At 45.3% G+C, this 9,809-nt stretch overlaps 1 pseudogene; it reads right to left on the bottom strand.

Moving 5' to 3' along the window:
- Positions 1 to 2,643: 2,643 nt before the first annotated feature.
- On the bottom strand, positions 2,644 to 8,701 carry LOC102861594 (annotated as a pseudogene).
- Positions 8,702 to 9,809: the final 1,108 nt, after the last annotated feature.

The raw sequence follows: 9,809 nt of genomic DNA, 5'->3' as shown, positions 1-9,809 counted from the left end.
GTCTCTGCTCTTACAGTAAAGCAGGCACATGAAATATTATGGGGCAAAGAAACTAGAATCTATAAAGAAGAATGTGACATCAGAGTTGGACAAAGTCTCATCAATATCCTTCATTATGAGGGTGGCACAACCTTGCTTACTCAACATGAGGAGAACTTAAAGCACTTGCTGAAAAAAAAATTAACTGTAGCTTTCAATATGGACTGGATCTCAATGTCAAGAAAACAAAAACCCTTGTCATTGAAACAACAGGCAAAACCAAGAAATGTGGAAAAAAGACCAAGACTGTCAATGACTTTATCTTATTGGATCTATAATCAAGACACTTAATACCAGCAGTCAGGATATCAGGAGATGTACTGCACTGCACAAGTTCACAGTCAAGGACCTCTCAATATTTTTTGAGAAGCAATGACATCAGTTTGAGGACTAAGGTGCACCTAATTCAGGCCATAATATTTTCCATCACTTGCTATACATCTGAGATCTGGGCAATGATTAAGAATGACAGAAGAATACACTGCCTTTGAACTGTGGTGTTGGAGCAAAATGCTGAATATCCCATGCACTGCCAAAAGAACTAGCAGGTATGTCTTTGAGAAGGTGGACCCAGAGTGCTCCTTGGAAGGAAAGATGAAGTCGCTTCACCTTACATAATTTGAGCATGTTGCTTAGAGAGGTTATTATCTGGAAAAAAATATGATGCTCAGAAAGGTGGAGGGGTGACAAAGGAGAGAAAGACCCTCAACCAGGTGGATTGACACAGTGAGTGCAACAATCAACTGTCAGCAGTGGAGTGTGTCAGGGATTGTTAGGATGGCATAGGATAGGACAGGGTTTAGATCTATTTTCAAGTTGCTGTGAGTGATACTCTACTTAATGGCAGCTAACAACAACAATTAAAAAAAATTACATGGGAAGAGACTACCCATCCTTCTCCAGCGAATCAGCTGGCAGAGCTGAACTATGTGCCTTTGAGGTTGCAGTGCAGCTTCTTACCACTAAGTCACCAGAGCTCCTAAGGAAATGAGGGGTTTGGGATAGTTGTTTGATCATGTTGTTATGTGCCATTAAGTCACCTGCGACTTATAGCAACCCTATAAACAATGTATCTGAAGTCTGTCCTGTCATAAGCCAGTCTCCATTAAGTCACCTGAGACTTATAGTGACGCTATAAACATTATCTCTGAAGTCTGCCTTGTCATAAGCCAGTCTCTCTGACTCCAACACACTTACCACCATTGCCCTAGTTACTGTATCACTCCATCTCATCCAGGGTCTACCTCTCCTGTGCTGTCCCCTCCACCCTTTTGAGCATTATATCCTTCTCCAAGGATTGATCTCTCCTGGCCACATGCCCAAAGTATGTGAGACAGAGCTTGAAAAGCCAAACCTACAAGGAGAAACTTGGTTTCACCCTCTCCAAGACAGATCTATTTTTTTCCTTGGTAGTCTATGGTATGTTCAAGACTCTTCTCCAGTACCACAACTCAAAGTCATCAATTCTTCCTTCTGTCATCCTTAGCCACTGTCCAGTTCTCTGATGAATAACAAGAAATTGAGAAGACTATGGCCTGGAACAGGCATACCTTCAACATGGTTGCTTCTCAGTACAGTGGAGAGATGCCAGACAGGAGATGTACCTAATGCTATTCGTTTTTTTATTTCCCGACTACTGGTGCCAGCACTCTAGTGGACAATATTAAGATCCAAAGTTTTTAGAAGTAGATTGTTGAGCCTCTATAATATTGGTATTTCTAGCATGTCTGATCCCTCCTCTGGATCCTGACAGTCCAAGAGAAGCCCCTTCTTTCCAATAAAGCTCTGGCTTCACATCATTTCAGATATTTTTCACCATCCTCATGGCAGCTCAAAGAGCAAGGACTGAAGAGGAAAGCCAGCTTTTTAAAATGCAGTTCAGTAATAACCAGGGCAGTTCCAAGTCTGTGAGTCAAAGTCAAAGGGAGTCTAGAGGAATACTGCCATGAGGTCCAGCAGCTGGCCCTTTCCTGAAGCCCAAATGTAACTTGTACTTTGCAGCAGAAAAGATATATCCACTGACTACACAGTTGAAAGAATGTGAGCTAAGGGGTAACAGGATTCATTAATGGCATAGTCCTCCCCAGCAGGCTGAATCTCAACCAGCTTCCCCTAGTCAGAGACCCCAGTGCAGCAGGTAGAGCTGATATGGTTGGGATAGGCCTGAAGCACTCTATTACACAGAGCCTGGGATGAAATAATACCTTCCCTATTTGTCCTTTATGACAAATTTTACGAGAATCAGTAGTTACTGATCAACAATGACTAGTAGTAGACTGAAACTAATAAACAAGAGATTCTTAACACAATCTCCCTTATGTAACAGAAAAGGTGGTGAAAGTGTTTAAAGTAGGAAAAAGAGCTTCTAAAACTTAAATATAAGAATCTGAAACATGATTGTCACCCTAGTTGGTTCATGCCCTCAAGACCTTGGGACAGTGGGGAGGGGGTTCCTGGCCACAGACCCCTGGGGCAGTGCAGAGGGGGCTTCCGCTCACAGGTATTTGGGGCAGTGCAGAGGGGCTTCCTGCAACAGGTCCCCCAGGCAGTGCAGGGATGGCTCCAGCCCACAGGTCTTTGGGACAGTGAGGATGTAGCTCATGCTCACAGGTATTTGGGGCAGTGTGGAGGTGGTGTGGGTGACTGTTCTGGAGGCTGTAAGCGCACCTGGAAGGCTTCCTTCCAGTCCTGCAGCAACTCCAGGTGGCCCTGATCTTGAGCTTCCCTCCCCAGCCAGCTGTCACAAACCTAAGACAGGTGTACAGAGTGGCCAGGTACATTGAGGAGACTTCCTCTCTGGACCCAACCCACAGCTTCAGCTGCCCCAACCATTCTTCATACCTTGCTTGTCCTCTAAAGGACATCTCTTTGTCATGCTGCCTGTACCTGTGACCCAGCTCTGAAACAATATACAAATGTTGTTCCAGGACAATGGTGTTCTTGCTGGTCTTTGAGTACAGGGTTGTCTTGGTACCTAGCAGCTGTAATTGTGTTCTACTCAGGGAGAAACAAAGGCAGTGCCACACTTGGTGCAACTCCAGCCCTGGCAGAATGGAGCAGTCGGGAGAGAGCTGGCCAGAGGATGCCAAGAGAGCCTATTGTCACCAGGCTGCCCAAGGAGGGTGAGTCCAGGAAGAGCCCCACTCGAGGCAGCACTTAAGAGGAGCAAGGCAGAAGTGGCTTCTTATACCACCATTCTTACAGTTGATAATAAACCTTTTTGAAAACCCAAGGCTCTGGACAAAGGGTTTTGTTACCTTTACTTTGTTTTGTTACCTTCTGGTCAAAGTGTTTTTGTTACCTTCACTAATAGTGAAGGGTTACGGGTAGCAGCTCTGGGTCTGGGCCCTGAAGTACACCTGCCCTTTCTGGAACTCACTTTCAGGTCTCACAAAAAGTGGCTATGGGTTAAAATCAACTCACTCATACCCACATCATCTGAGGGTGGCTAGTGGTAGGATTCACACCTCATTAATGGTAGATCTGGGTTCAAATCCCAGCAAACACACCTCTTGTAGTGGGCCCCATCTATCCAGAGGTTTGTGTGTTGCTGTGCTGCTGAACAGGTTTCTATGCAGGAACGAGACTGAGACTAGAAAAAAAGGCCTGGAGAGATGAAGAAGAGCCCCAAGAAGCCGCATGAAATTGCAGTCTCCAGCCATTATGAGGGTGGTCTTGTACCAGGCTGCACAGGATTGCGATGAGTTAGGGCTGGTTTCATAGGAGCTAACAAGTGAACCAATAAAAATCATCATCAATGGAGAGAAGAATGATGTTATCAAGGATTTCATTTTACTTGGATCAATGCCCATGGAAGATGCATTCAGATGGTCTGCTGCTAAGGACCTCTTTCAAAGTACTAAAGAGCAAGGATGTCCCTTTAAAGTTTAACAGTCACCTGACCCCAGCCATGATATTTTCATTTACTCCTAATGCATGTGTAAGTTGAATGGATAAGGAAGATGCAAGAATTGATGACGTTCATCTGTGATGCTGGTGAAGTACTTTGACTCTTATCATGGACTGTGAAAAGAACAAACAAATCTGTCTCTGAAGAAGTCGTAAGAGTATTCCTTAAAGCAAGGGAGGTGAGAAGTCTTACATAACTGGGCATGTTAACAGGAGGAGCCTTTCCCTGGAGGAAATTATTTGGAAAGGGAGAGGTTCAGCAGAGGACAGAAAGACACTCACTGAGATGGACTGATACAGTGACTGCACAGCAGAGATTATGAGGGTGGAGCTGATCAGGCAGGTTTCATTCTGTACTAACGAGTCACTAATGAGTAGGTGCTAACGACCACTGGTCTTAGGTGGCACCTAAAGTTCTCTGCAGGATTAGAGTGCTGAGGTACAATGACCATGATGGCAACACTTTTGAGCACAGAGGGGAGAAAGTTCTCTTTTAAATTATCATGGAACCACTGGGTCATTTTTGCTATAACCTGTGGCACAGACCTGCAGAACCATAAATATCAGAGAGAATTCAAGGAGAGGGAACTAAAGAAGAGCTTTCATTTTCAGAATGAAATATCCTGACATTACACATTGGACCCAGGGTTGTAGGGGTTTCATGCCTGCCCACCAGCCATGTGTGAGCTTACTCTGTTCAGGAGCTGCAGATATCAACACTCCATTTGAAGCTTTTTAGTCAGCAAATCCTATGGATGTAGAATTTCAAAACACAGCAAAGACCATTGAAATCCTAACTTGGTTTTCCTTGAATGTAGTGGGTCTGCCCTTTAGCGCATAATATGTCAGGCTGCTGAAAGCAAAGTTAGTAGTTTGGATCTACCTGTTACTTCTCTAGGGAGGCCTGGTGATAAGCAGCTATGATGCAATCCCAAAGGCATGCAGTTCAATTCCACCAACTGCTCTGCAAAAGGATGAGCAGTCTTTGAAAACATGCTGAAGGGGTTTTCAGAGTCAGCTCTGACTTGACGCACAACACATAACAGATGCTTTTTAGAGGAAAAGTGGGCAGTTTCCTCCCATAAAGAAACCCAGTGGAGGGTCACTTTGATTCTGGGTGTACTTGACAGCAGTGGGATTTTTTGATGTCTTAAACACCAGCCATTTCCCATGGTGTCAACGCTCAGGTCTGACTCGTGCCACAGTCGCCAAGATAACAGTGCAGCTGCATCTGGGTCCACACCCCAACCCCCACCCCAGCCAACAGAGCCAGCTTTGCCCCAAAATCTTGACAGAAGACAAAGAGCTTAACATAGACCCTTTAATCATGGGAATCTTGAACCTGGCCACAGCCACACTAGGAGGCAGGGTGGCCTGATGGAGGTGAAGATAGACCTGCCTGGTGCACTCCATCTAGTATACCTCCCCGTTCTCACCCTCTGCTTCTACAGAGTCGATGCCCACCTCTTCAAAATCCTTCTCCAGAGCTGCCAGGTCCTCCTGGGTCTTGGAGAACTCCCTTTCCTCTTTGCTTTTGCTTAGGTACCAGTGCACAAAGGCACGCATGGCGTACATGAGGTCAAACTTGTGGTCCAGGCATGCCCAGGCCTTGGCAAAGATGTACTGCTCAGCACGCACAACACGGCCTGCTATACCGTGGCCAGGTCGCCCACAGGGACCACTGTGGGGGCTCTTTTGGCCATTCACGGGATAACTCAGCACTCTTCTCCAACACCACAGCCCAAAGTTTTTGTCCTGTTAACATTATTCACTGTCCACCTCACTGATGCATAGCAAATGATTGAAAAGACCATGGCCTCAATCAAACACAATTTAAACTGACACCACTGCTCAAGAATTTGGAGAGGTCCAAATCAGAGCAGGAGGCAGAAGAAGCCCAAGGAAGCATAGGTCCAAGTGAGAAAAAAAAAATGGTGACAGGTAAGAATCAACTCCTGGAGAAAACCATGAAGTGCCAGATTTCTAACACATATAATATCATATGTAAGGCTGTGGCAAATGATGTTTTCAGCAACATCAGGTCTGAATTTCTAGGTTTACCAAGAGAAAAACAAGATGACTTCATTAGCGAGAGTCCTCACTAAGTCAACAATCCTTTATGACTTTCAATTGGATTGGATTTATTTCAACTGAAATGAACCAAGATTCAGTGGAAGTTATCAGTTTATATACACATTATTTATGTGATAAAAAATTGCCTTGAAAATGTCTATATGTCTGTGATAAACTCATGTTTCATAATTTAATATGGCTGTTATATACCAGCAAGTGGGAACCCAACTTACATCTGACCTGACCCACCAGAGGGTTTTCAGAGGCAGTAAATTTCACAAGAGTAAAGTACCCATCTAATTTTAGCATTAAAAAAAAAAAGGTCCAGAGAAAATGTTTACCAGGGCTGCTACACTTACATAGTTACAGTGCAGGAAAGCTCAAAAGGCAAAACTGAATAAAATTCTCACTCTAGTTCATTCATGTTTAAGAAAGAAAGAACCTAGTGGCCATGGAACAGGGACTATCTCCCCAAAGAACAACACTATCTCACAGAGCAGCCTCTTTCTGTGAGGTACAACTACCACTCACTCTTACCTTAAATCCAGTTGGACACCTGTCCATAAACTGGATGGTACGCTTGGTCTTGATGGTAGCGATGGCCGCGTTGACATCTTTAGGGACCATGTCATCCTGGTACAGCATGCAGCAGGCCATGTACTTGCTGTGACGAGGGTCATACTTGACCATCTGGTGGTCCGGCTAGAAGCAGGCATTGGTGATCTCAGCTACAGACAGCTGCTTGTGGTATGCCTTCTCGGAAGAGATGACAGGGCATAGGTGGCTAAGGGGAAGTGGATGCGAGTGTATGGGACCAGATTGGTCTGGAACTCCATCAGGTCCACATTTAGGGGCCCATCAAACCACAGGGAGGCAGTGATGGAGGACACATTCTGCCCAATGAGACGGTGGGATGTTGGTGTACGTGGGCTGCTCAATGTCGGGGTTGCGCCCGCAGATGTCATAGATGGCTTCATTGTCCACCACAGAAGCACAGTCGGAATGCTCCAGGGTCGTGTGAGTGGTCAGGATGGAGGTGTAGGGCTCGACCATGGCCGTGGAGACCTGGGGTGCCAGGTAAATGGCAAACTCCAGCTTGGACTTCTTGCTATAGTCCACTGAGAGCCGCTCCGAGCAGAGATGCAAAGCCTGAGTCGGTGACAGCCCCAAAAGCTGTGGGAGATGAGGAAGCGCTGCAGGCCCCTGCAAAGAACCACCTGGGGAAGAGCAGACAAGGTGAGCTGCACCTTCAAAGCCATCACTGAGCGTCACTACTCCGGTCCCTCTGCAGTACAGGCACCCAGGCAAAAGAGACACCGAGTCATGATGCCATCCAAGACACACTTTATAGAAAGGCCACTACAAGTACACGTGGACTTAATTCCAGCCCAGGCTTTGCCAAAACGACCTCCCACTCACAGGCCTACCCTCTTGCCCAGGACCACACTGGCACAAGGCCTACTCAGCACCCTCTTCTCACAGGTTTGCAGATCCTGTCCAGCACCAGGTCTACGATCTCTTTGCCAACGGTGTAATGGCCTCTGGCAGTTACTGGCTGTGTCTTCCTTGTCTGTAATGAGCTGCTCTGGGTGGAAGAGCTGCCAGTAGTAGGTCCCTGTGTGCTCTTCATCTACAGAGACCCAGTGCTCTGTGAGCCGCAAATGCTTCCTGTGCTCTTCATGGTGGGCAGATTGGGGATCTAGTCACTTCCATCACCTCAGGCTATTCCTCTTTGGTCAGCAATGTTAGTGACCTATAAAAAAGGTGCTTGTGCAATCACCAAGTCAAATACCATTTCAAGTGTCATGTACTACAGCAAGCTGACTTCATGGTCCTGTAGCCAGAAAGCTCACAGCAAAAAAGGCAGCAGGCTCAGTTTATCTGGAGGGAAATACAGCTAGCTAACTTTCTCACACATATTCACCCCTAAGTCCTATATTTCTCACAGCTGTTGCTGCATTAAAGAATGTTTTTAAAAATCCTTTAAATGCCAGACAGCTGGGCCACCATGATTTCTGGCAGGTAGGTAGTTTCATCAGGGCTTCCTATGTGGCTGTGGTCCCGCCAGCTTTGAAGGGACATTCTGTCACCTGTGGGTGGCCTCTCAAAGTTGCTTTCATTACAGCACTTGCTGGAGATCACCTTGGGCATCTAATTGGAAAGAACCAAAGGAACCTCCTAGTTATATTTTTATTCTCAAGAGAGAGACCCAGTGTGTTGCATGAGTGTGCACAGGATTAAGGGCAAACCAGCACCCACTGCCCTTCATTCAGGCAAGGCTATGGATGCAGCTGACCCTGGAGGAGGCAATCAGGAGGGGCCACCATCAGTCCATCCTACTGCCAATACAGCAGCCTTTCCTCTCAGGGTCAGCTTTTCTAAGTTAGAAGCTGCATCTTCTAGCTAACCTGCACTCCTCAATCGTTGCCATCAAACAGGGCCCTGGACACAGGAGGGGCTTTATTCAGCTCCCCCACTGCCCAGGTGAACCACCACCTTGTGCCCGAGGACCTACCAATCACAGTGGGCTCCAGGTCCACAAACACCATCCTGGCATGTGCTTTCCAGCCTCGGTCTCACTGAAGAATGTGTTGAACGAGTCATCCCCGCCACTGATGGTTTTGTCACTTGGCATCTGGCCACCACGCTGAATTCCATGTTCCAGGCAACACAGCTCCCAGCAGGCTGGACACCTGCCTGCCCACATGGATGGAGGTCAACCAGAACTCAGAAGGGAAACTCATTCATCTTCCAAGCTATTTGGAAGTACATAGTATGCTAAGCATTATAAATTAACATTTTTAATAGTGCTTCAGAATATTGCCAGCATACTTGAACTTTATTTCCTGAGACGGCAGAAACCCCTGTACCTTTGTGAAGTGACTTCTAAATCTTATTGTTTACATGCTATGGAGTGGACTATGTGAATCACAACGATCTAAACCTTGATGATATCCTGGTACCTATTAGCCCATATCAAGAAAGACAGACTTTTTGAGGTTCTTAAAGTTGCCCTACTAGCACAATGGTTAAGTGCTGAGTTGCACCCGAAAATTCTGGCAGTTTGAATTTACCCAGTAGCTCTGTGTGATAAAGACCTAGGTGTCAATCTGTTCTGATAAAGATTACAGCCTAGAATCCTATAGAGCTGGTCTCTAACACATTCATTTCCATGGGTAAGAATTAACTATATGCCTGGTTGCTAAAAATAGAAATTTTTGAAATAAGTTTTGTGATAACTGAAGTTTACAGAAAATCTGGATTTTCATTAATTATTGTTGCACATTTTCCTACCAACCCTCCCCCCAAGTTCGCTTTTCTCTTTATAAAAAATCATTCATTGTTGTACAATTTCCTCCCTTCCACGCCCAGTCCACTTTGCTATGTACCTCTTATTCTGGACTGTTAGCATGCAAATAATCTATACTAATATAATCCTTTTAAACAATTTTTCCCTGATCTGTTCCAATGCAGTGTTCATTATTTACTTTTTTTTTTTTAAGTTTCCCCCAAGCTCCCATGTCAGTCCTGTTTTATAACAGTGGCATTATGCAGTATTTATCCTTTTGTGACTTAGATTATTTCACTCAGCACAATGTTCTCCAGGGTCACCCATTTTGTGTAATACTACATGAGTTCCTTGCTTTTCAGTGCTGCTTAGTATTCTATTGTGTGAATATATCACAGCTTCGCTATCCATTTGTGTGTTGATGGATAAAAATAGTAATTTTTAATATTTGTAGAGGGACCTTGTGACCAGAAGTGTGTCTCTGAAAGCCAACACTATT

The sequence above is a fragment of the Elephantulus edwardii genome, unplaced genomic scaffold (assembly GCF_000299155.1).
Source record: "Elephantulus edwardii isolate Elephantulus edwardi_28Jun2011 unplaced genomic scaffold, EleEdw1.0 scaffold00330, whole genome shotgun sequence".
Lineage (NCBI taxonomy): Eukaryota > Metazoa > Chordata > Mammalia > Macroscelidea > Macroscelididae > Elephantulus > Elephantulus edwardii.
This window is presented reverse-complemented; position numbering and strand designations above follow the sequence as displayed.